The 26,581-nt window shown below is 46.8% G+C and overlaps 1 protein-coding gene and 1 long non-coding RNA gene across 4 annotated transcripts in view; one reads left to right on the top strand and one right to left on the bottom strand.

Moving 5' to 3' along the window:
• Window positions 1–26,581, bottom strand: part of LOC140198095 (ral guanine nucleotide dissociation stimulator-like) — a 132,726-nt gene that overhangs the window by 77,291 nt on the left and 28,854 nt on the right. The gene's annotated exons all lie outside the window — the stretch shown is intronic.
• LOC140197383 (uncharacterized) lies at window positions 1,737–26,119 on the top strand. 2 transcript variants are annotated; one of them, XR_011885936.1, is made up of 4 exons: window positions 1,737–1,861; window positions 7,712–7,940; window positions 24,097–24,186; window positions 25,714–26,119. It is a non-coding gene; the product is annotated as an uncharacterized lncRNA (long non-coding RNA). The 2 variants fall into 2 exon arrangements; XR_011885937.1 differs by lacking the exon at window positions 24,097–24,186.

Below are 26,581 nucleotides of genomic sequence, written 5' to 3'. Positions count from 1 at the left end.
TTCTTCTGCACATCACCGTGTAACACATGGTTATTTAAGTTACTGTAAGCTTCCTGTCGGCTTAAACCAGTCTGGCTGATCTCCTTTGACATCTTTCATTAACAATCAGTTTTTGCCCACAAAATAGCTGCTCGCTGGGTGTTTTTTTTTCATTTTTTCACACCATGCTCTGTAAACTTTAGAAACTGTTGTGTGAAAATCCTAGAAGATCAGCAGTTTCTGAGATACTCAAACCTCCCTGTCTGGCACCAACAATTATTCCACAATCAAAGTCACTTAGATCACATTTCCTTCCCATTCTGATGTTTGGTCTGAATAACGACCGAACCTGTTGACCATGTCTGTATGTTTTTATGCATTGAGTTGCTGACACATGATTGGCGGATTAGATATCCGCATTGTGTACCAAATAACGTGGCCACTGAGTCCAGCTAATTCTGAACCCCTGAATTAGATCTCCCTGTAACGCATCCCTGTGTATCCATTACGCTATATATTAATGTGTTAAAACCTCAATTAGATCTCAGCCTGTGATCCACTGGTAATCGATATATAAATCCCCTAAATCTCCTGATTAGATTCCAGCATATAGCTCACCCTTGGATATTGTATTTTCTTTCTCTCAATATCATTTTCATGTTATATTCTTGCACAGGTATCGTTACATTTACTTTGCACTCTGCAAGCTACATATAATTTATGTTAATTTAAGTTTACGTTAGTTTATGTACAAATTGACAATAAACTGGACTGGTCAAAGAACACTGAGGCTGTCTACAAGAAGGGTCAGAGCCGTCTCTATTTCCTGAGGAGACTGAGGTCCTTTAACATCTGCCAGACGATGCTGAGGATGTTCTACGAGTCTGTGGTGGCCAATGCTATCATGTTTGCTGTTGTGTGCTGGGGCAGCAGGCTGAGAGTAGCAGACACCAACAGAATCAACAAACTCATTTGTAAGGCCAGTGAGGTTGTGGGGATGGAACTGGACTCTCTCACGGTGGTGTCTGAAAAGCAGATGCTGTCTAAGTTGCATGCCATCTTGGTCAATGTCTCCCATCCACTACATAATGTACTGGTTGGGCACAGGAGTACATTCAGCCAGAGACTCATTCCACCGAGATGCAACACAGAGCGTCGTAGGAAGTCATTCCTGCCTGTGGCCATCAAACTTTACAACTCCTCCCTTGGAGGGTCAGACACCCTGAGCCAATAGGCTGGTCCTGGACTTATTCCCTGGCATAATTTACATATTACTATTTAACTATTTATGGTTTTATTACTATTTATTATTTATGGTGCAACTGTAACGAAAACCAATTTCCCCCGGGATCAATAAAGTATGACTATGATTGTCCTTCTCTTGTAGCACTGTGGTGCTGCTGCAAAAAGGGGCATTTTATACCCCGATTGGATGTGTGCTTATGAAGCAATTAACTTTTGAACTTAAACCATCCAAAAATGGACGGCTATCCAGAGCGAGCTACAGGCTGCAAGCAGGGTTGAAAGGGTTAACACAAGCAGGAGAAAATCTGCAGATGCTAGGAATCCACGCAACAGACTCAAACTGTTTACTCTTTTCCATCCATGCCGCCTGGCCTGCTGAGTTCCACCAGGAGAGGGAGAGGGAGAGGGAGAGGGAGAGGGGAGGGGGAGAGGGAGGGGGAGGGGGAGGGGGGGAGGGAGAGTGTGTGTGTGTGTGTGTGTGTGTGTGTGTGTGTGTGTGTGTGTGTGTGTGTGTGTGTGTGTGTGTGTGTGTGTGTGTGTGTGTGTGTGTGTGTGTGTGTGTGTGTGTGTGTGTATAAGTAAGTAAGTTTAGTGCGAGGCTTCGAGATCGAGGCTTACACTTCCTCAAGATCAAAAGGTAATTCAGCCGTGGCTGTTTACATTGATTACGTGCGAGCTGATTGGGCGCAGATGAACCGTTTCCGGCCGGTAAGAGCAGAACATTAAAACACAAACCCGAGTGGAATCGAGGAAACTCCCTTCAAAGCAACCTTGGAGATGTCCACATTGTGTTCAAAGACTGCTGAGGCGTGTGTCGCAGAAGCGCTCCACCGGAGTCATGTTACAGCTCAGCTGTGCGGCTGAACAGGTTCCCGGCGGCTCTTCCCGTGATCCCGATCCTGTTTCCAGGTGTTAAAGCGAATCACCCTCCCCCTTCCGGACATTGTGTCCGTCTCTCCCGCTCGGTGAAACACTGACACCAGATAGGAAGCTGGAGGCAGAGCTTGGGTTAAATTTACAGTTAAACAAATCTTCACAGTAGCTGTACGGAGGAGAGCATTGTGCATCAAGGCCTGGGTTGGCTCAGGAGCTCAACAGATCCCCGAGTGCTTTCAGCTCCATCAAGGGAGAAGACGGCATCCAGCATTCAGGACTCCCGCCACTCCGGACATACTCTCTTCTCATTACTACCATCAGGGACGCGGTACAGGAGCCTGAAGACCTACACCCAAAACATTTTAGGAGAAGTTTCTTCCCCTCTGCCACCGGATTTCTGAACAGAGCAGGAGCCCAATCAGAATCAAGCTGAATATCACCGGCAAATGTCATGAAATCTGTCAACTTGGCAGCGGCAGTATAGTGCAATACATGATAATAGAGAAAAACGGAATTACTGTAAATAGAAATTAAACAGGAAATTACATAAGTAGTGCAAAAAGGAAATAAAGAAGTAGTGAACACGAGGAAATCTGCAGATGCTGGAATTTCAAGCGACACACATCAAAGTTGCTGGTGAACGCAGCAGGCCAGGCAGCATCTCAAGGAAGAGGTACAGTCGACGTTTCGGGCCGAGACCCTTCGTCAGGAACCAGCAACTTTTCTGTGTGTTAAAGAAGTAGTGAGGTAGTGGACATGGGTTCAATGTCCATTCAGAAACCAGATGGTAGCGTGGAATAAGCTGTTCCTGAACTGTTAAGTGTGTACCAGTGAGAAGAGGGCATGTTTTGGGTGATATAGGCCCTTGATGATGGCTGCCACCTTTTTGATGCACTGTGGTTTGATATACCACGGGGGACAGTGCCCATGATGGAGCTGAGTAATTTTACATTCTCTGCAGCTACCTCACTATTCCTCTTTTACACAATCTATTTATTTATTGTAACTCCACGGTGCCAAAAAAGCCCTTGGGCCCACTCGGAGCAAGGGAGCTGCCCTCAAATCCATCAATGGGGAAGGAATCACAGACAGGGCAAATGGATGGAGAGATGGATAGAACTCAACTCTGACCACTGCTCCAGAGTAAACACCTCTGCCCTGGCACACTGATTGCCTGCTGACAATGAGATACCATCGGCAGCCTGGTCTTCGGGAAGGACCCAGGCAATGGCATGTTGTGTGGATATTCCTCAACCACCCTTGAACCTCCGCACTCCCTTGCGACTCAGCCCCATTCCCACACTGACCTAGCTGTCCCCAGGCCCCTCTGCTGCCAGGGTGAGACTAAGCACAAGCAGTCAGTCCTGTTCCACCGGGGTAACCTCCAGCCGAGCCGCACGAACTCTGAATCTTTATTGTATTTTGAGATACAACACAGAACAGACCCTTCGGCTGCCCAGCAACCCAACAATATAACCGCAGCCTAATCACGAGACAATTTACAATGACTAGTGAACCTACTGACCAGTACATCTTCCGACTGTGGGAGGAAACCCACACACACGCTCAGGGGGAGAACGAGCAAACTTTCCTGCAGAGGATGCCAGAATAGAACCCTAAACCCCAACGCCCGAGGTGTAATAGTGGCGTGCGACCCGCTACGCCACCGTGGTGCCCCACCCTTCCCTCCACCGCTTCAAACTAGCAATCTCCCCCCTACTCTTTCAGTCCCGATGCAGCTTCTCGACCTGAAACATCAACTGTCCATTTCCCCTACAGTCGCTGCCTGAGCCGCTGAGCTCCCCCAATGTGTTGTGTTGAATTCTTGAGCTTCAGATAGCCTGCTTACCCTCTGTCCTTTCCTCACTTCTCCTCATCTACCTCGTTCCTCCTACACCCACCCCACCACTCTGCCCATCACCCATCACTGGATCCTCCTCGTACTGTCCCCACCTCCACCTTTTCGTGTCCCGGCCTCTCGCTATCCCCACCCTCCCCTCCTCTACCTATCAGTCCACCTTTCCTCACCCGCCAGCTCTTGGCTCCAACCCCTTCCCTTCAGCTCTTTATGCTGGCTTTCTCCCCTCTGCTTTTCAACCTGAATCGTCCACTGCCCATTTTCCTTCCACCGGCGCTTCCCTCTCCCACTGGGTTTTCGTTTTTTGTTCCAGACTCTGGTACCCGCAGCCGATTGTGTCTGCCACTGCTGGTCCTTTCCCTTGTTCCATTCAGCACATGGGGACCTGAGGAGGAGTTTGTTCCCCACTCCCCCAGAGGGTGCTTGGACTCTGGAACACACTGCCTGAGGGGGTGGTAGAGGCAGGGACTCTCACGACATTTCAGGAGTATCTGGAGGAGCAGGTGAATCACCTGGCCAAAGGCGGCTACGGGCCAAATGCCGATTGATGGGATTAGTGTGGGGCTGGCATTGACATGATGGGCTGAAGGGCCTGTATCAGAGATGTAAGCTCTTTCGGAGTCCATTCAGAACAGAGATGGGGAGGAATCTCCTTACCCAGAGGGTGGTGAATCTGTGGATTTCATTGCCACAGGTGGTTGTGGAGGCCAAGTCATTGGGTATATCTAAGGCAGAGGTTGATAGATTCTCGATTAGTCAGGGCATGAAGGGATACGGGGAGAAGGCAGGAGACTGGGGCTGAGGGGGAAAATGGATCAGCCATATTTTGCCAAGATTGAAATGCCTAATACTAAATGGAATGGATTTAAAGTGAGAGGTATTAAGTTTAGAGGAGTTATGTGTGTCAACTTTTTGTTATCGACAGAGAGAGGTGGGTGGCTGGAATGTGCTGCCAGGAGTGGTGGTGGAGGCAGAGATAACAGGCATTTAAGAAGCTCTTAGACAGACACATGATATGGATGTTGTACGGGCAGAAATGATTAGTCTAATTATGAGTCATTTGCCTAATTAGGAGACACAAGGGACTGCAGATGCTGAAATGCACAGTCGGAGCTCTTTCAGCGGATTGTATGCTGCAATAACTTAATTAGTTTGGCACAACATTGGCCCGGTTCCCGTGCTGATGTCCAAACAGGTAAATAACTGGGGGAAGGGGATTGTTTTGAAAGCTAGCATAGACTCAATAGACCCGTGTTATGGGGAAGCGTGAAATCTTGATGAGCAGCAAAACTACAGTAGTCAAACTGTCTTGAAGGTGGATCTTATTAGAAAGATTTGTTCCTCAGAACAAGGGAACACGTGACAATTTTAAGTTGCTCGGGCTGTCAGGCACATGTTGCCTGAGTGAACCCCCATCACTGGGAGCTTCCCCTTCCTAGGTTGAGAGGTGGTAATGGACACACAGAACTGGAGAACTCTCTTCTCCATTTCCTCCTCAGCTCCAAACCCACACGTCCACACGGAAAAAAAACACTCACAGACGTTCCATTGGGATAATCCAAATATTCCGCTGCTCCCCTCCCACACACTGTTGCAGGAAGGCTGTTAGGTCCATTAATCTCTGCTCACTGGAATATCTGTTTCCAAAGGATTTGCTTCTTCCTGCCTGTGCCAAAACTCATCCGTGTCTCTGTGCGCATGTGCACACGCGCGCTAACTGTCCGTGCCCACAAGAAAATGCACTCATTGTCCACCTTAGTAGGTACACCTGCTCGTTAATGCAAATATCTAATCAGACAATCATTTGGCAGCAATTCAATGCATAAAAACATGGAGACATAGTCAAGGGGTTGTTCAAATCAAACATCAGAATGGGGAAGAAAGGTGATCCAAGTGATCTTGACTGTGGAATGATTGCTGGTGCCAGACGGGGTGGTTTGAGTATCTCAGAAACAGCTGATCTGGGATTCTCATACTCAACAGTCTCTGGAGTTTACAGAGAATGGTGCGAAAAACAAACAACATCTAGTGAGCGGTGGTTCTGGGGGTGAAAATGTCTTGTCAGTGAGAGAGGTCAGGGGAGAGTGGCAGACCAGTGCAGACTGTCAGGAAGGTGACAGTAACTCGTAACCACGTGTTACAGCAGTGGTGTGCAGAAGAGCATCTCTGAATACACAACACGTCAAACCTTGAAGTGGACGGGTTGCAGCAGCAAAAAGACCGCGAACATTCACTTAGTGGCCCCTCTATTAGGTACAAGAATTACCTAATAAAGTGGCCACAGGGTGACTGTCTGTCCATATCTGTGCATGTGTCTGTGTGCTTGTGCCTGAGTGTGTGTGTCTGCTTGAATACGTGCCTGTCTGTCTGTGTGTGAGTTGTACGAGTATTTGTATATGTCTGTGTGTGAATGTGTGAGTACGTGTCTGAGTGTGCCTGTGTCTGTGTCCATTTCGGGTGCTCGAGTAAACTAGCCAACCTTACAATGATCATGATGCACGACCACACAGTCAGACCCCACGTCTTATGTCCATATTTCTTTATGACACTGGATGCCATTCAGCCCTGGAAAGGGGCAGCATGGTAGAGCAGTGGTTAGTGAAATGCCATTTCAACATCAGTGACCCGGGTTCAAGTCCCCCGCTGTCTGTAAGGAGACTGTATGTGGGCTTTCTCTGGTTTCCACCCACGTTCCAAAGATGTATGGGCTAGTAGGTTAATTGGCCAGATGGGTGTAATTGGATGGTATGAAAGGCCTGTTACTTTGCTGTGTCTCTAAATAAAAAATGAATTAAAAGCATCCTATCCAGATGCATGGCAGACTGGTTTGGCGAACTGCTCCAAAAGTGCAGATAGCTCTGGACACAGCTCAGCACATCATGGAAGCTGGCCTCCCCTCCACTGACTGTCGCCCCCTGCTTCAGTAAGGCAGCCGACATAATCTATGGAGAGTGAGCCATCACCCGGCAGTGGGTGGCATGCAGGGAGAGGCATATCCCTTTTTGGATAAGATAAGACCCTGTTCACTTGGATGCACAATCCAAGGACTCTGGCCTACAGCTGGGATTTCCTGACGGCTGCTCGTTCACCATCGTTCTGTGGGATCTGACTGTGCACTGGTTGCCTGTGGCGCTTGCCAGCTTTGGCCCTCCCCTGCCGCAAGCTGCTGGCTGTGCAATGGGGTGGCCCAGCAGGTAGGGCCACTGCCTCACCCCTCCAGAGACCCGGCTTGGATCCCCAACTTGGGTCCAGTCATGGTCACAGAAACAGGCCCTCCGGCCCGACTCGTCCATGCTGAGCAAAGTGGCCCACCCAAGCTCCCAGTCCCATGTTCCCATCCACGTCCCCATCTATAGGTTTTGTGGAGTTTGCACGTTCTCTCTGTGACCACAATGGTCTCCCCAAGGGGGGTGGGGGGCTCCAGTTTCCTCCCTCATCCCAAACTTGTGTGGGTTGGGGGATTAATTGAACCCTATAAACTCCCCCTCATGTGTGGTTGAATAGTGGAATCACAGAAAGAGGCCTTTTAGGCCATCTGACAGCATCTATCAGCGCCCCTACCAACAGCCAGAGTACTGTTTTACCTCATTCAATCTAAAGTTCAACCCACACAAAACGCTGGAGGAACTCAGCAGGTCAGGCAGAACGGATGGTGGGAAATTACCAGTCGATGTTTCAAGCAGAGACCCTGTCAGGGAAAACCTGGATGAAGGGTCTTGGCCCAAATCATCAACTATTTATTTCCCTCCGTAGATGCTGCCTGACGTTGCTGAGCTCCTCCAGCATTTTGTGTTTGCTACTCAAGATTTCCAGCATCTGCAGAATCTCTTGTGCCAGCAATAATGATCTGCAAGGTCACCGAGTACCTTCCTGCACCAGTTCTTCATTCTCCGGGAAACACTGGTTAAAGAGCTCCCCCATATAAATCGCAAAGGACATTCCCAGAGCTGAAGTGTCTAATACCAGAGCACACGGATTTAAGGTGAGAGGGGTAGGTTCAAAGACATGTGAAAGGCCAGTGTTTTTCTTTTTTTTAAAAAACACAGAGAGTGGTGGATATCTGGAATGTGCTGCCCAGGGTGGTGTTAGAGAGAGATACACCCTTAAGAGATGTTTAAATAGACGCATGAATGGAAGGAAATGGAGAAATATGAATATTGTGTAGGCAGAAGCGATTAGTTTAGCGGGCCATTGGATTACTAATTTAATTGAGTCAGCACCACATTGTGGGCCGAAGGGCTTGTTCCTGTGCTGTACTGTTCTATGTTCTACGACATTCGTTCAAGGTCACTTGTCTAACACCTTGGCTGTTGGATAGGCATGTAACCTCCTCCTCATTTCATTGTGAGAGAGATCTGTAGAGTCATACTGCAATGAACAGGCCCTTCAGCCCATCTTGTCCATGCTGAAAAAGGTGCCTATCTACACTAATCTCATTTGCCTGTGTTTGGTCCGTGATCTTCCTGATCCTAGATAAGGAAAGGTACATCGCATCCAGAGTTTTTCCAGTTAGCAGACGATTTCCCTCCACGCCTCTCTGACGTGGTGGGGAACCGCGTACGAGGCAAGTTACAGCAGTGGGTTTCCATTGCCTTCTGCCGGGAGAGTTTCCAAGTAACCCAGCACGGATGGAAAGCGTGCAGGGGAGCCGGCTGGATTCGAAGTCAGGACCTTTTGTCCCGAAGTCCGGCACTGATGCCACTGCGCCACCAGCTGGGACCTACCCAGATAACTTTAAAATAACCCAATTGTATCTGCCTCCACAACTTCCTCTGGCAGCTTGTTCCACACACCACTGCACTCTGTGCGGAAAACTCCCAGATCTCAAACTTCTACCCCCCCCTCCCCCCACCCCACATGCCCCTGAAGAGATGCTCTCTACAGTTTGACAATGCAATCCTGGGAAAGAGACTCTCACTACCCATCAATGCCTCACATAATTTTATAAGCCCCCTATCAAATCACCCTTCGGTCTCCTGCACTTCAAGACGTTGCTGGGGGAGGGGTCAGGATGGTGGGTCGGGGGGTGGGGGAGTGGGAGATGGAGGCAGTAACACCCAATATAAGAGAACAATCAGCCACCTATATCAAAATTTGCCCTCACTGACATCAGGAAAAGGTGGCAGGGGCAAAGGGGAAAGATTAGACGGGGGGGTCAAAAGAAAGGTAAGGTTAGGGGCAAAGGGAACAGGGGTGAAAGAGGGTAGATGGGTGGTAAAAGGGGCAGGGGTAAACAAGCTCAGAGTAAAACTGGACGAGGTATCAAGGATCAGGATAATCTGGGCTGGGAGAAAGAGAAGGGTGAATCTGTGACGGGTCAGAAGCAGCACAAAGAGTATAAAATGGCGGCGGGGGTGGGGAGTTGCTGTATCAATGGGGAGGAGTATGAAGGTTTTGTTTTTGGGGGAGAACATTAAATACCCGCGTCATATACACATACAGAAGAATGACAGGCCCAACTCAGCAATGCCAGCCAAAGTCCTCATCAAAGCTCATCCCAATTTTGTATCTGATCCATAACCCCCTAAACTTTTTCCATCCATGTGAAAGAGGAAGGGTGAAACGTCAGCTCTGTTTCTTTTTTTTCCCCTCTCCCTCTCCCCCCCACCGCTGCCTGATCTGCTGAGCGTTTCCAGTGTTTTCTGTTTTTATTGCAGATGTCCAGCATCTGTGGGGTTTTTTTTTGTAATGTTGGGTGCATAGCTGGCTGTAGTTATGGCTCAGTTACAGACAAAGAGAAGGTCACAGTGAGGTCCTTCCTGACCGAGGAGAGAGGAAAAGGAGAAAGCGGAAACAAGAAACCACAGAGGGCACACAAACACTTGTAGGGCCGCAGTAACAGACAGACAGTATTAGCAGCACCTCACAAATACTGAGAACTCTTTTTGAATATGGGTGGTTGAGAAAAAAAAGAAAGGGGGTCAAAACAGGCCCTTCGGCCCAACATGTCCATGGTGCCCAGCAAGATAGTCTGTATTTGACCCACAGCCCTTTAAATCTTCCCCGTCCACCTACTTAATCCTATATCTTTTTAATCTAATTATTTCAGTTGCCTCAACAACCTTTTCTGGTAGCTTGTTTTATATGTGCATCACGTGCAGAGGAGAAAACCTGCGGATGCTGGAAATCCGAGCAACACTCACAAAATGCTGGAGGAACTCAGCAGGCCAGGCAGCATCTATGGAAAAGAGTACAGTCGATGTTTCGGACCGAGTCGCATCATCGGGATGAGATGTCAGGGTGAGGTGGAGGGAGGGGAGGAAGAAGTACAAGGTGGTAGGTGATAGGTGAAACCGGGAGAGGGGGATTGGTGAAGGAAACGCCAGGAAGTTGATTGGTGAAAGAAATAAAAGGATGGAGAACGGGGAATCTGATTGGAGAGGACAGGAGACTATGGAAGAAAGGGAAGGGGGAGCAGCACTAGAGGGAGGACATGGGGAGGGAAGGAGATAAGGTGAGAGAGGGAACTGGGAATAGGGGATGTTGAAGGAGAGGGGATGGGGAGCATTCCTGGAAGCTCGAGAAATCGATGTTCATGCCATCAGGTTGGAGGCTACCCAGACAGAATATAAGGTGTTGTTCCTCCAACCTGGGTGTGGCCTCATCGCGGCAGTAGAGGAAGCCATGGATTGACGTGTCAGAATGGGCATGGGAGGTAGAACTGAAATGGATGGCCATCGGGAGAACCCGCTTTTTCTGGTAGATGGAGCACAGGTACATAGCAAAGCATTCTCCCAATCTGCGTCGGGTCCCACTGATATACAGGAGACCATACCAGGAGCACCGGATACAGTACATGATCCCAACAGACTCACGGGTGAAGTGTTGCCTCACCTGGAAGGACTGATTGGGACCCAGAATGGTCGTGAGGGAGGAGGTGTAGGGGAAGGTGTAGCACTTGTTCTGCATGCAAGGGTAAGTGCCAGAAGGGAGATCAGTGGGGAGGGATGAATGGACAAGGGAGTCGTTTAGGGAGCGATCCCTGTGAAAAGCAGAAAGTTGGGGAAGGAAGGATGTGCTTGGTGATGGAATCCCATTGGAGGTGGCAGAAGTTTCGGAAAACTATTGCTGGACGCAGAGGCTGGTGGAGTGGTAGCTGAGGACTAGAGGAACCCTATCCCTGGTAAGGTGGCCTGAGGATGGGGTGAGGGCAGTTGTTTACAAAATGGAAGAGTTGCATATGAGGGCAGTGTTGATAGTGGAGGAAGGAAAGCCTCTTTCTATGAAGAAGACAGACATCTCATTAGTTCTGGAATAAAATGCTTTATCCTGAGAGCAAATGTGGTGAAGATGGAGTAACTAAGAGAAGGGGTTGGCATTTTTACAAGGGATAGGGTGGGAAGAGGTATAGATCATAAGACCATAAGATTTAGGAGCAGAAGCAGGCCATTCGGCCCATCAAGCCTGCTCCACTATTCAATCATGGGCTGATCCACTTCATCCACTCCCCTGCCTTCTCCCCATACCCTTTGATGCCCTGGCTAATCAAGAACCTATCTATCTCTGCCTTAAATATACCCAATGACTTGGCCTCCACAGCCGCTCGTGGCAACAAATTCCACAGATTTACCACCCTCTGACTAAAATAATTTCTCTGCATCGCAGTTCTAAATGGATGTCCTTCAACCCTGAAATCGTGCCCCCTTGTCCTAGAATCCTCTACCATGGGAAATAACTTTGCCATATCTAATCTGTTCCGGCCTTTTAATATTTGGAATGTTTCTATGAGATCTCCGCTCATTCTCCTGACCTCCAAGGAATACAGCCCAAGAGCTGCCAGACATTCCTCATACGGTAACCCTTTCATTCCTGGAATCATTCTTGTGAATCTTCTCTGAACCCTCTCCAATGTCAGTATATCCTTTCTAAAATAAAGAGCCCAAAACTGCACACAATAGTCCAAGTGTGGTCTCACGAGTGCCTTGAAGAGCCTCAACATCACATCCCTGCTCTTATATTTTATACTTCCAGAGATGAATGCCAACATTGCATTCACCTTCTTCACAACAGACTCAGCCTGGAGGTTAACCTTTGGAGTATCCTGCACAAGGACTCCCAAGTCCCTTTGCATCTCTGCATTTTGAATTCTCTCCCCATCTAAATAATAGTCTGCCGGTTTATTTCTTCCTGGTGCATGACCATACAATTTCCAACATTGTAATTAATTTGCCACTTCTTTGCCCATTCCCCTAAACCGTCTAAGTCTCTCTGTTTCCTCAACACTACCCGCTCCTCCACCTATCTTTGTATCATCGGCAAATTCAGTCACAAATCCCTTAATACTGTAGTCCAAATCATTGACATACATTGTAAAAAGTAATGGTCCCAGCACTGACCCCTGTGGAACTCCGCTGGTAACCAGCAGCCAGCCAGAATAGGATCCCTTTATTCCCACTTACTGTTTTCTGCCGACCAGCCAAATCTCCACCCATGCTAGTAACCGCCCTGTAATTCCATGGGCTCTTATCTTGCTAAGCAGCCTCTTGTGCGGCACTTTGTCAAAGGCCTTCTGAAAATCCAAGTACTGTACACCAAGTAATCCAAGTATAGTACAGGTAGCTGAGAGAGTCAGTGGATTTGTAAAAGATATCAGTAGTTAAACTGTCTCCAGAGATAGAGACAGAGAGATCAAGAAAGGGGAGGGTGTCGGAAATGGACCAAGTATATTTGAGGGCAAGGTGGAAGTTGGAGGCGAAGTTGATGAAGTCGATGAGCTTAGCGTGGGAGTAGGAAACAGCACCAATGCAGTCCTTGATGCAGGAAAAGTTGGGGAGTGATATCAGTATAGACTTGGAACATGGACTGTTCCACTTAGCCAACAAAAAGGCAGGCATAGCTGGGACCCATGCAAGTGCCCATGTCTGCACCCTTTGTTTGGAGGAAGTGGGAAGAGCCAAAGGGGAAATCATTGAGAGTGAGGACCAGTTTGGCCAGATAGAGGAGAACAGGTTGGGTCTGCTATCTAGAAAGAAGCAGAGAGCTTTAAGGTCCTCCTGATGGGGGATGCAGGTGTATAGACCCTGGATGTCCATGGTGAAAATGAGATGATTGGGGCCAGGGATCTTGAAGTCATTTAAAAGATTCAGAGCATGTGAAGTGTTATGGATGTTGGTAGGAAGCGATGGAACCAAGGGGAATAAAACTGTACGTGAAGTTGCTCTTTTTTAAAACTTTTGCCTCTCACATTAAACATTTCCCAACCCCGGGAAAAAGACCCCACAATTATTTTACACCTCTCTATAAGGTCACGCATCAAGCTCCAAAGCTCTAAGTCCCAGCCTGCTCAACCTCTCTCTCCCTATACCTTCAGGCCCTCAAGTCCTGGCAGCACCCTCCAAGGTTTTTGCTGCACTCTTTTCTACAAGAAACTCTCCTTACGTCAGGGCGTCTGGTCTCTGCAGACCCCAGCTAGCCAACACTGCCAGCCTTGCAGATGTATTGGATACAGCCAAATACAAGAAGGGCTCGTCCCTCTCCACCATCAGTCCATATATACGGTGTCTATAAAGGGTATTCACCCCCCACCCCTTGGAAGTTTTTATGTCTTATTGTTTCACAACATTGAATCACAGTGGATTTAATTTGGCTTCTTTTGACACTGATCAACTTTTGTAAAAGACTTTTGTGTCAAAGTGAAAACAGATCTCTACAAAGTGATCTAAATTAATTTCAAATATAAAACACAAAATAATCGATTGCGTAAGTTTTCACCCCAATCAAGTCAGTATTTATTAGATGCACCTTTGGCAGCAATTGCAGCCTTGAGTCTGTGTGGCTGGGTCTCTATCAGCTTTGCATATCTGGACCCTGCAATCTTTCCCCATTCTTCTTTACAAAACTGCTCAAGCTCTGTCAGATTGCATAGGGATTGGAAAGAACAGCCCTTTTCAAGTCCAGCCTCAAATTCTCCATTGGCTTAAGGTCTGGTCTCTGACTTGGCCACTCCAGGACATTAATTTTGTTGTTTCTAAGCCATTCCTCTGTAGCTTTGGCTTTATGCTTGGGGTCATTGTCCTGCTGGAAAACAAATCTTCACCCAAGTTGCAGTTCTCTTACAGACTGCATCAGGTTTTCCTCCAGGATTTCCCAGTATTTTGCTGCATTCATTTTACCCTCTACCTTCACAAGCACTCTAGGGCCTGCTGTAGTGAAGCATCCCCACAGCATGATGCAGCCACCACCATGCTTCATGGTAGGGAACGTGTGTTTTTGATGATGTGTGGTGTTTGGCTTATGCCAAACATAACGTTTAGTCTAATAGCCGAAAAGCTCAATTTTGGTTTCATCAGACCATAGAACCTTCTTCCAGCTGACTTCAAGTCACTTACATCCCTCTTGACAAAGTCTAACTTCGGTTTCATGTGAGTTTTTTTCAATTCTGGCTTTCTCTTTGCTCCCATAAAGCTGCAACTGGTGTGAAGCACCTGGGGAAATGGTTGTTATATGCGCAGTCTCTCCCATCTCAGCCACTGAAACTTGTAACGTCCCCAGAGTTGTCATAAGTCTCTTGCAGGCCTCCCTTACTAGTCCCATTCTTGCATGGTGACTCAGTTTTCGAGGATGTCCTGCTCTAGGCAGATTTCAATTTCAATTTCAAATTACAATTACTTTTATTTTCTGTGAGGAACTTCGTTTGTGCTGTGGTAAGGACAACATCACAGAGCTTAAGATAAACACCACCACACGAAAGACAGTAAAACACAATATAAAATACTCAGAATAGATATTAAATACTAAAACTTAATGTGATTTAAAATACAAATACACATAATAAAACTGACTGATTTCACTGTCAACGGTGCTATACATACTATAGGTTCAGAACTGGGTGTTGAGGAGGCAAATGGGGGAAGGCACAAAACTGGATAAGGTTCTTCTGGTGCTGATGGGCAGGGATATGTCGCAGTGTCCAGATGGCATGGGAGTGTAGTATGTGTGAGGTGTATGTGTAATGTCCTCTACCGTTTGTTGAGCTTCTTTATTGCCCATCTCTTATGGATGCTGCTGAGTGATTCTTTTTCCTGGCCAGTTCTTTTTTCTGACAATTCTGTTGAATGGACTGAGGTTAATAGTGCTCATTGCTCCAAACCATGCCATCATGCTGTAGGTTAATATTGATTCAATGAAACATTTATAAAATGTCTGGATAATCGATGGCTGAGCCTGATTTACAGCTGAGCCATATTCTTTCCATTTCTTGATGATTGACTTAACTGTACTCCAGGGGGTATTCAGTGACTTGGAAATTTTCTTGTATCCATCTCCTGACTTGTGCTTTTCAATAACCTTTTCACAGAATTGCTTGGAGTGTCCTTTTGTCTTTGTGGTGTAGGTTTTTGCTAGGATACTGACTCACCAGCAGTTGGACCTTCCAGATACAGATGTATATTTATTATAATCAGTTGAAACTCCTTGACTGCACACAGGTCTCCAAAAACAAATCTCCATTTAACTAATTATGTGACTTCTAAAACCAATTGGCTGCACCAGTGATGATTTGGTGTGTCATATTAAAGGGGGTGAATACTTACCCAATTATTTTGTGTTTTATGTTTGTAACTAATTTAGATCAGTTTGTAGAGATCTGTTTTCACTTTGACTTTTTCTGTTGATCAGTGTCAAAAAAGCCAAATTAAATCCACTGTGATTCAATATTGTAAAACAATAAATCATGAAAACTTCCAAGGGGGAATGACTACTTTTCATAGGCACTGTATAAACAGGAGAGGCTGCTTCAAGAGGTAATACTCATCCTCAAAGATCCCCACCACCCTTGCCATGCCGTTTTCTTGCAGCTACCATTGGGCAGGAGATACAGAAGCCTGAAGTCCCACACCACAAGGTTCAAGAACAGTCTCGTCCCTTCATCCATTCAGTTCTTGAACCAAATGCAGAACTGTCATCATTATCTCTGCACGGCAACACTATGATCACTTTGAACTAAAATAGATCTTGAAATTTTTTTTGTTCTAATTGTGTTTCTTCTGGTTAAAAAAATGCGTATAATTTACGGTTTTTTTGTGAATGTTATGTCATCTGAAGCAATGTGTGATGCGGCTGCCAGGAAGTTTTTCCATTGGACGTGTGGATATATGTACTTGTGTATATGACCATAAACTCAACTTTGACTTTGATTACACTTGTGACACCCTGTGTGATTCTCCAACAAACAGGGATGGCATGTGACTATATTCATAAGAATCACATAGCACAGGAACAGATCCTTCAGCCCATAATGTCCATACCAGCCATCTATACTATCCTATCTACCAGCACTTGGTCCGTACCCTCCTCTGCCTTGATCATCCAAGTGTTCATCTAGGTACTTCTGAAATGCTGACAGAGTCTCTACCTCCATTACCACTACCACAGGCAGTGTGTTCCAGATTCCAAACACCCTCCAGGGGAAAGAAAACCTTCCCCAAATCTCCTATACATCTTCTCCTCACCCTCAATTTCTGCCCTCTAGTTTTAGATACCCCTGTGCTGTGGAAAAGTTTCCTACTCTCCACCTTATCTATATCCTTAAAAAGTTTTAATCAAAGATCAATGAGGACACATGTCCCTTAAAAATTAAATGTACCGAACTGAATTTCACACCAACAGAAGTGAGTTATGGAGATAAAGACCGAGCCTATTTAAGGCCATAAGATATAGAAGCAGAATTAGGCCATTCGGGCCATTGAGTCTGCTCTGCCATTCCATCATTATCCCTCATAACCCCATTCTCCTGCCTTCTCCCAGTAACCTTTGACAACCTTACTAGTTAAGAATCTAAAAACGCAAACAATCAACATCTGCTTTAAATAGACCCAATGATTTAAAGCCTAAAGTGTAGTTAGAAGAGTGGCTAAAATATTTAAGGATTTTCATCTGTCTGCACAATTCCATTACAGGCATTCCCATAACCTGTATGTCCACTCCAAGGGGGTTACCTGTACAATCAGCTGGCAGTGGGCAGGTTCCCTGGGTCAGATGGAAACAGGATTGGTAGAGAAGTGATCAGAGACCTTCAGTTCTCACAGGGACTGGTCAGATGTGCGGTGTGAGGTGTGAGAGCTGCTAAACTATTTTCTTATAGGCCCGAGGTAGGCAGTAGGGAACTCTGGTCCATAGCAGGATTATCTAAAACTAGAGGTTTTTAAGAGTAAGGGTATTTAGGGGAGGAACTATTTTGCACTCCTAACAGCCTAATAACAAGAATCAAACACAGGGTACTGTGGGGAATTGTAGGCTGGACAGCACAGCACATCAAGAAAACCAGCCTTCCCTCCATGGACTCTGCTCTGTACTTCTCACTGTCTCAGTGAAGCAGGCAGCGTAACCAATGACCCCTCCCACCCTGAATAATTTTTCTTTTCCTCTCACCCATCGGGTAAAAGTTACAAAAGCCTGAAAGCAGGCACCACTGGGCTCAAGGACAGCTTTTACCACATGTGTATAAGACTGTTGAATGCTCCCCTAGTGTGATAAGATGGACTTTTGACCTGACAACTTTGTCATGATCTTGCACCTTCTTGTTTCCCTGCACTGCACTTCCTCTGAGGCTGCCACACTTTATTTCACAATGTTGTTATTTCACTTTGTTCTACCTCCACGCTCTGCGTAATGAATTATCTGTATGAACAGTGTGCAAGGCAAGCTTTCCAACTGTATATTAGTACACGTAATAAACCAGCTCCAATACCAATATTGATAACTATCCACAGGGGAAAATATAAACTTAGATTTGTAAAGACATAAGGGAGGTCAAAAATAAATGCATTAAAGGCCAAAATATCTCCTAATAATATGTCAGATCTAGGCAGCCCTATAGATGTAGTATATTTAGAATTTTGGAGGCATTCCCCCTGTCGAGGTTGGTAAGATGAATTCAGAGTGACTGCAATGAATGACAAATAAAAAAACTGCAGATACTAAAGACCTGGAGTTTAAAGCAGAAAATGCTCAGAACACTCAGCAGTTCAAGAAGCATCGGTGGAGAAAGAGGCAGATTAGATGCTTCAGGTCAGAGTTCTGATGAAGGGACTCAGACCTGAAACTCAGTTTCTCTCTCCACAGGCGCTGCCTGATCTGCTGCTTCTATGACCAGGCAGTGGTTTGCAGAGCAGCTTCCTGTCAGTCAGTTTTCAGCCTTTTCCTTCTCTCTGGTTTGCAAGTTTAAAACTGCAACGTAATCAAATAGCAAGCAGGACATATGTACAGAGGAGGTGCAGAAAAAAAGCAGTTGCCTCAGTGGTGTTCGATAACGTGACACGTTTGGACACCACTGATATGAACACAGACTGGAACACGCTCTTCAGCCCACGTCATCAGTGTTGAACACAATGCTGATTGAAACTAATGCCATTTGCCTGCACGTGGTCCACTTCCCCCTATTCCCTGCCTAAATGCCTCTTTAACCATATTGCTGTTTCTATCTGCACCACTTCCCTTGGCAGTGCGTTCCAGGCACCTACCACTCACGGTGTACAGAAAAAACCTGCCTCATAAAAAGGCCCGTTGTAATAGTTTTGTAATTAAATAGCTTGGTATGATCCCGAGCAGGGACTCCTTGGAGTTGCCTTTCAGGAAAGGTGACAACCGCCTTCCCACCCACCCCCACATTAAAGGACACAATTTTGTTGTAAACCCTTTACCTCTGGAATTCGCTCCCACTCACCCCTCTAACTCACTGGCCCTCTCAGACCAAACCTTCGGGCCCAAGACCCCGTGACGCCCCATGAGGCGAGGGGTCTTTGTGGGCGGTTTTCTCAAGTGGAAAGCACCATATAAATGGAGGCCGATGTTGCATCGACCCTTGTCCTGGATTTCAGCACCTTGGAGGACCTGTCGTGGAGCCAGCACGAGGAAGACGGCGTGCCACCATTTGCACAGAGGGCCGCATTCTGTCTGGTTGCATCAGGGCCTGGTGTGGCTCAAAGGTGGATCGTGGGTCGGATCTGGGGAAATAATCCTGCAGGGACAATGCGCAGTGCCAGACCCGAGACTCGTAGCTGCCGCGTCACAACCTCGTAACCCAGCAATTACGCCAAGATTGCACTCAGCATTAGCAAGACCAAGGAATCGATTGTGGATTTCACAAAGCAGGAGTCAGGAGGACATGCAGGTCCTCACTGAAGGGTTAGTGGTGGGAAGGGTGAGCTCCTTCAACGCCCTGGGCACCAACGTCTCAGCTGATCTGGGCCCAACACATTGAAGCGATAACAAAGAAGGCACGCTCGAGGAGACTCGACAGATTTACAGATTAACTTTAGTTGTCACGCGTACATTGAAACACATGATCAAAGACATTAGCAAATATCTACAGATGTCTGGTGGAGCTGGATGAGCACAGAACCCTCTGCAGCTTCTTTCAATACTGTGCGTTGGAGAGATCTGACAGGATTGACAGAAGCTGCAGAGGGTTGTAGACTAAGCCGTCTCCACCAAAGGCAAAACCTTGCCTGCCACTGAGGCGGTGCCTCCAGGAACAGTAACCATCATTCAGGACCGTCACCCTCCTGGACACACACTTACTACCATCAGAGAAGCAGTACAAGAGCCTGAAGACCCAACTCAACATTTTAGGGACAGTTCCTCCCCCCACCGCCCCCCTCGCCAGATTTCTGAATGGTCCATGAACTCATAATCACTACCTCACTATTCCTCTTTCGCACTATTTATTGTAACCTATAGTAGTGTTTTATGCCTTGCACTGTATTGCTGTCACAAAACAACACTTTTCACGAAATACGCCAGTGAGGATAAACCTGATTCTGATATAGCTTTCTTTAAAATGTCCGGTCTGGATGAAGGGCCCGACACATTGACTTTATTCTTCTCCATCGATGCTGCCTGACGTGCTGAGTTACCCCAGCATTTTGTGTGTGTTACTCTGGATTGGCTGCATCTGAAGAATCTCGTGTTTAAAATACACTAGTTAGGTTTAATTTATTTTCATACAGTTGTTGTGGAACAGGAGACTGCTGTTTGGCTCAAGAACTCTCTGCTACCTTCTCCAACTCAGGAGGTCCAACACCTCCGGTCGGGGGTGGCCGACGAGCAGAAACTTCCGGAGGAGCATCTATCAGCTCCCGTACCAGGAGCCACTGGTACTATTGTTTCACCTCTTTCACTCTAAAACAACACAACAATAAGGCTCAGCAAGGTCACCCTGAATAACTTTCCAAAACAGATCGCTATTCCCAAGGAAACCCTGGTTAAAGTGCTCCTCCACGGAAATTACAAAGGACGTGGGTTCAGGTCAACAGTCAGGTGGACTCAAGACTCCTGTGTAGCCTCCTCTACATCTCCCAATGACAGAGACTTATAGAGTCATACAGCATGAAACAGGCCCTTCAGCCCAGATCACCTATGCCGACCAAGATGCCTATCTGCACGAATCCCATTCGTCCGTGTCTGGCCCATATCATTTTAACTGCTCCCATCAATGTTCATGTCCAAACGTCTTTTAAACATTGCAATTGTACCATTTCCACCACTTCCTCTGGGAGGGGTGTTGTGTTAGAGAGCTACAGGACTCTGTTATGGAGGGGTGTTGTGTTGGGGTAATACAGGACTCTGTAATGGAGGGGTGCTATGTCAGGGAGATACAGGACAGTAATAACTGGCTGTTGTGTTGGGGAGATACGGGACTCTGATGGAGGGGTGTTGTGTTGGGGAGATATGGGACTGTAATGGAGGGGTGTTGCGTCAGGGAGACATGGGGACTGTAATGGAGAGGTGTTGTGTTGGGGAGATATGGGACACTGGAATGGAGGGGTGTTGTGTTGGGGAGATATGGGACGCTGTAATGGAGGGGTGTTGTGTTGGGGAGATATGGGACACTGTAATGGAGGGGTGTTGTGTTGGGGAGATATGGGACTGTAATGGAGCGGTGTTGTGTCAGGGAGACATGGGGACTGTAATGGAGCGGTGTTGTGTTGGGGAGATTTGGGACTGTAATGGAGGGGTGTTGTGTTGGGGACATATGGGACACTGTAATGGAGGGGTGTTGTGTTGGGGAGATACAGGACACTGTAATGGAGGGGTGCTGTGATGGGGAGATACAGGACTCTGTAATGGATGGTCTTCTGTTGGGGAGATATGGGACACTGTAATGGCGGGTGCTTTGTGGTGGGGAGATACAGGACACTGTAATGGAGGGGTGTTGTGTTGGGGACATATGGGACACTGTAATGGAGGGGTGTTGTGTTGGGGAGATACAGGACTCTGTAATGGATGGTCTTCTGTTGGGGAGATATGGGACACTGTAATGGAGGGGTGTTGTGTTGGGGACATATGGGACACTGTAATGGAGGGGTGCTGTGATGGGGAGATACAGGACTCTGTAATGGATGGTCTTCTGTTGGGGAGATATGGGACACTGTAATGGCGGGTGCTTTGTGGTGGGGAGATACAGGGCCTGTAATGGACATAGGCCGTTCTGGTCTCCATACTTTACTAAGGAGGATTTTACATTAGAGTGGGACAGAGACTAATTACACAGGGTCCTGCCCAACTAATACCAGAAGGAGCAGCTTGGGTAGTTTACTTTGAAACAGAGGACACTTAGTCAAATTGTAAAGAACTGCCACAAGGCACAGAGTTACGGTAGTCAACAAGCGTAAAATAGGTCCAATGGACAACAAGCGTAAGCTGGGTCCAGTGGACAACGAGTTGGAACTGATAAGATCCTTCTCCTTTTGAACTGCTTGTTTATGTTTTGAAACTTCTGGTAATTTTCTGTCTTGCACTGCACTGCTTCGTAACAAGTTTCACAACCCGTCGGTGACAATGATATGAAGTTGTGAGTGCTGTAGGGTCAGAAGCCAATAGCCCTCTCCACACGAGACTCAGAGTCACACAGCGTGCCAATCGGCCCTTCAGCCTCACAACTCCCTGCCATCCATCAACTACACATCTGGGAGCAATCCCACTTATTTCAGCCTTCCCACGACCCCATCAACTCCCCCTACGTTTGCTTCTCAGCCACACACAAAGGAACAGTTAACCCACTGAACTGTAACTTAGGATCAGGCAGGAAACCGGAGCACTGGGAAGAAAGTGGAAACTCCACGTACAGACAGTGTCAGAGGTAGGGAACAAACCCAGATCCTTCAGCTGCAAGGCAGTGGTTTTACCCCGCAGCTAAACTTGGACTCCGTCCAAAGTGCAGTTCATCGCCGCTGGCCTTGCAGTCAGACACATCTGGCGAATTATCAGATCTGCTCCTGTGCCCAGTCCAGAGAACAAGACAATTCAATTTTCCCAGTTCCTGGAATCACAGGTTGTAGCTTTACACGTCTTCATCAACCCTTCTTGTAAAGTCCCCTGCCTCTTCATTCCTTTCCCGAAATCAAAAGAGCCCCCACTTCCTCTGGGAAAACTCCTCCCGAAATTCTGGCCAAGCTGTGCTTCAGGTTCCTGATCTTCTGCCAGGGGAATTAACATTTCTCCTAGTTATTTCTGTGGGCTCCTTGTTATTTTAATTGCTTTGATTAAATTCCTTCTCAGAAAGAAAACAACCTTACACTAGCCAATCTTCTGACAAAACAGAAACAACACTGGACTTACAAACATTGCCGTAAACATCCCTTGCGTTCTCTATTCCCAGCACATCTGACAGACAGAGCACAGAGACAAAACTGCAGGTGCTGAAAATCTAAAACAGTGACAGAAAGTGGTCAGGCAGTTTACAAGGGGAGGTGGGGGAGCAGAGAGAGAAAGAGAGAGACAGACAGACAGACAGACACGGGTGAGTGAGGCAGAGGGAAAGGAAGGGTGGTGAAGGGGATGGGCCGAGTCACATCCTTCCTTTGTGACAACAAGAACCACACTAATCCCATTTTATCTTCACTAGACCTCCAATGACACCTCCCTCAATTCTAACAGTCACCTCCTCATTAGGGGCAACAAATAATCAGCTCGAACATGGGTTCCTAACTTGGGGTCCACATGGTTAATGGGAGGAGTCCAGGGCATAAAGGAGGTTGGGAAGCCCTCTGCTATGGGAATTCAGAAGATTTAGCAACATCTGGGGGAAGAAATGAATTGTCAAAATCTCAGGTTGAAATCATGGGCTACGGTGCTTTAGGCCGTGTAAGCCCTTACGTTCTTAGCTGATAGTCAAGCAGTAATTGGCATACATGACCCAAGATCAAGGATGCAAGATTAGGCTTGAATTATCCGCAAGATCAGCGCCTTCAGAGGCAGGCTATGGTGATAGTTTCCTCCCGAGAGATTCGTTCTGCTCATGACACTTCCAGAACACAATTTCCATCTGAGTTCCATGATTTAAATCATCCTAGCATTTTTTTTTTTGGTGGGAGGAGGAAGCAATTTGACTACTTCTATCAGATGGCAACATCCCAGAAAATCCCGGGCAGGAGGATAAAAACATACAGGCGCTTCGTGGAGAACAACCAGGGTCTGGAACTGGCTTCAGATGGTGTCACAACATGGGAGGAGGGGAGGGGATGGGATGGGAGGGGTGGGACTTGGCAGGAAATATTTTTGACCTGAGTCATAGATGCAGGCTCATTCCAGAGACCAGGAGACAATACACGTGCAAGAGAAATGAACAGAGAATTAGAGCACAGGACACAGGCCCTTCAGCCCAACTCATCCATGCTGACCCAGTTCAACTTGCCTGCATTTGTCCCAAATCCCTCTGAACTTTTGCTGCCCGTACACCTTGTCCTTGTATTGTTCTGTATAATTTACACTTAGTGGTCACTTTTTAGATACATCTGTACGCCTACTCATTAACACAAATATCTAATCAACCAATCATGTGGCAGCAACTCAAAGGCATAAAAGCATGCAGATGTGATCAAGAGGTTCATTTGTTGTTCAGAACAAACTTCAGGATGGGGAAGAAATGTGATCTAAGTGACTTTCACTGTGGAATTATTGTTGGTGTCAGACAGGTTAGTTTGTGTATCTCAGAAACTGCCAATCTCCTGGAATTTTCGAGCACAACAGTCTCTATAGTTAACAGTGAGGAGTACAAAAGAAAACAAAAAAAAATCTAGAGGGCACCAGTTTTGTTGGTAAAAATGCCTTGTTAATGAGAGAGGTCAGAGGAGAATGGCCAGACTGGTTCAAGCTGACAGGAAGGTGATAGTAATTCAAATAACGATGTGTTACAACAGAAGTGCTGAGAAGATCATCTCTGAACGCTCAACACATTGAACATGAAGTGGATGAGCTACAGCAGACCACAAACATACAGAAATAACTCAGTAAGACACCAAGTGTATGTTTAATTTATGTTGTTCTTGTGAATCTGTTGCAATGTGCCTGTGATGCGAATGCTAGTAAGTTTTTCACTGCACCTGTACATACAAACGTTTGTACATGTACTTGTACAGGCGACAATAAATTTGAGTTTGACGTTACCTGTCCAAATTCTGTAATAGTACCCATCGTTACCACTTCCTCGGGCAGCTTGTTGCATATACCCACCACAATAAACTTGTCTCTCCGGCTTCTTTCAAATCTTTCTCCTCTCACATTAAAATTGTACCCTCTGGTTTTAGACTCAACTAGCCTAGGGAAGCGACTGACCATTTACTTTTATCCATGCCCCTCCTGATTTTGTAAACCTCTACCTGGTCACACTTCAGCCTCCTGAGCTATCCAATCTCCCATTATCACTAAAGCCCTCCAGTCTCAGTTAACATCTTCCAACTAGAGATGGTCCACCACTTACCCTTGACATTCAATGGTACTATCATTTTCAGCACCACATCAAGATACATCAAATAGGACTGCACAGGGAACGCTGGACAGGGCGGCACGGGGAAACGCCGGACAGGGCGGCACGGGGAAACACCGGACAGGGCGGCACGGGGAAACGCCGGACAGGGCGGCACAAGGAGGTCCTTCAGCTGAATGGGTATTTAAACACCACACTAGACTAGTCCCTTCTGCCAACACAGACAAGTCCATATCCTTCCATTCTGCATATTGATGTGCCAAACGGCCTCTTAAACACATTTTATCTGTCATTGTCTCCATCACCACTGCAAGCAGCCCATTACAGATACCAACCACTCTCCTGGTGAAAAAGGAACTAACAGAATCAAAGGCTCCACCCATCCCCGACATGCTCTCTTCTCCCACTCCGCGACCCCCAATCCACACCACCCCCTGCAGAAAATGGAAAAGCCTAAAACCGCCGGCTGGTGGTGTCGTGGCATCGGCACTGGACTTCAAGGCGGATGGTCCTGAGCTCAAATCCAGCCGGGTCGGGTTCCAAACTGGGCAGCAGCAGTATCTGCACAGAGGAAAAGCCTGGCAACCTACTTCCGTACCTTGCCACGATACCCTGAGGACAACTGCACCATCCATAGGCGACTCAATGGACAACAACAACAGCAAGTACTCGCAAGTTCAAAGGCAGCTGTTGAATGGTCACCTAATATTTTAAAATGGACACTTAACCACACAATGTAAATCATCAAGGCCTTTGATTTGATTTTATTTGCCTGCACCACACTTTCTCAGTAACCGTAATAATTTATTCTGCTTTCTGTTGTCGTTCCTCTTTGTACTACCTAGATGCACTGATGTGATGAAATGATAACATGCAAAATAAGTTTTCACTGTACCTCGGTACATGTGACAACAATAAGCCAATTTATACCAACTTTACCTGGATCCACCCATCGCCTGCCAGCTCTTGCTCCTCCCCTTCCCTCCCCTCTATTTTCCCCTCAGATCAAAGGTCTCAACCTGAAACACCGTCTGTCTGTTTCCCTCCACAGATCCTACCTGACCCAGAGTTCCTCTTGCTTTTTTGTGTGCTGTTTCTTAAAGCACTCCCTGGTCTTCAACAGGAACTCTTCAGCCCTGCTACATCACCGAAACCTTGCCCCAACCTGCTGTTCAGTCCTTCCTCCGAGTCTGCTGCTGCCTTTTGCAGACTTCCTCTTTGTGCAGGGTGCTTGTTACAGCTCGCCAGCCACATCACCAACTGAGACTTCCCAAGCTCACGAAGGTCACCTTTCATGCCAGCGAGAACTTTGAGAGCAATTTTGGGCCCTGTATCTACGGAATAAAGTGCTGGCCTAGAGGAGGCTCCCAAGTATTAAAAGTTTCACTGAAACCTACCAAAGGCCTGAGCTAAGTAAAAGTGAAGGGGATGTTTTCAGTAGTGAGAGAATCTCGGATCCAAGGGCACAAACTCAAAATAAAGGGACATCCCTTTAGAGTTGATATGAGGAGGAATTTCTTCAACCAGAGGTGGTGAACCTACGGAATTTATTGCCACAGAAGACTGCTGAGGCCAAGTTATTGGGTGTATCCAAAGCAGAGATTGATATGTTCATGATAAGGGGGAGTTAAGGGTTACAGGGGCAGGAGAACGGGGCTGAAAAAAGTCAGCGGCGATTTAATGGTGGGGCAGAATTGATGGGCGGAGTGGCCTCGGCCTGTTCCTATATCTTAGGTTTTAAGTATCAGGGATAACACAACTTGGATGCGGAGTAAAGCTCTCTCCACGCTGAAAATTGAAAATAATCGCGGTATTAACACAGCTCCAAGCAGAAAGTTTAACGTTATAATCCGGAGATCAGTCAAAATGCTTAAAAATATACTCTTGCCTTTTCGTCTCTGTCCGTCTCTTCCCTCTTC

The sequence above is a fragment of the Mobula birostris genome, chromosome 5 (assembly GCF_030028105.1).
Source record: "Mobula birostris isolate sMobBir1 chromosome 5, sMobBir1.hap1, whole genome shotgun sequence".
NCBI classification, from domain to species: Eukaryota; Metazoa; Chordata; class Chondrichthyes; order Myliobatiformes; family Myliobatidae; genus Mobula; species Mobula birostris.
This window is presented reverse-complemented; position numbering and strand designations above follow the sequence as displayed.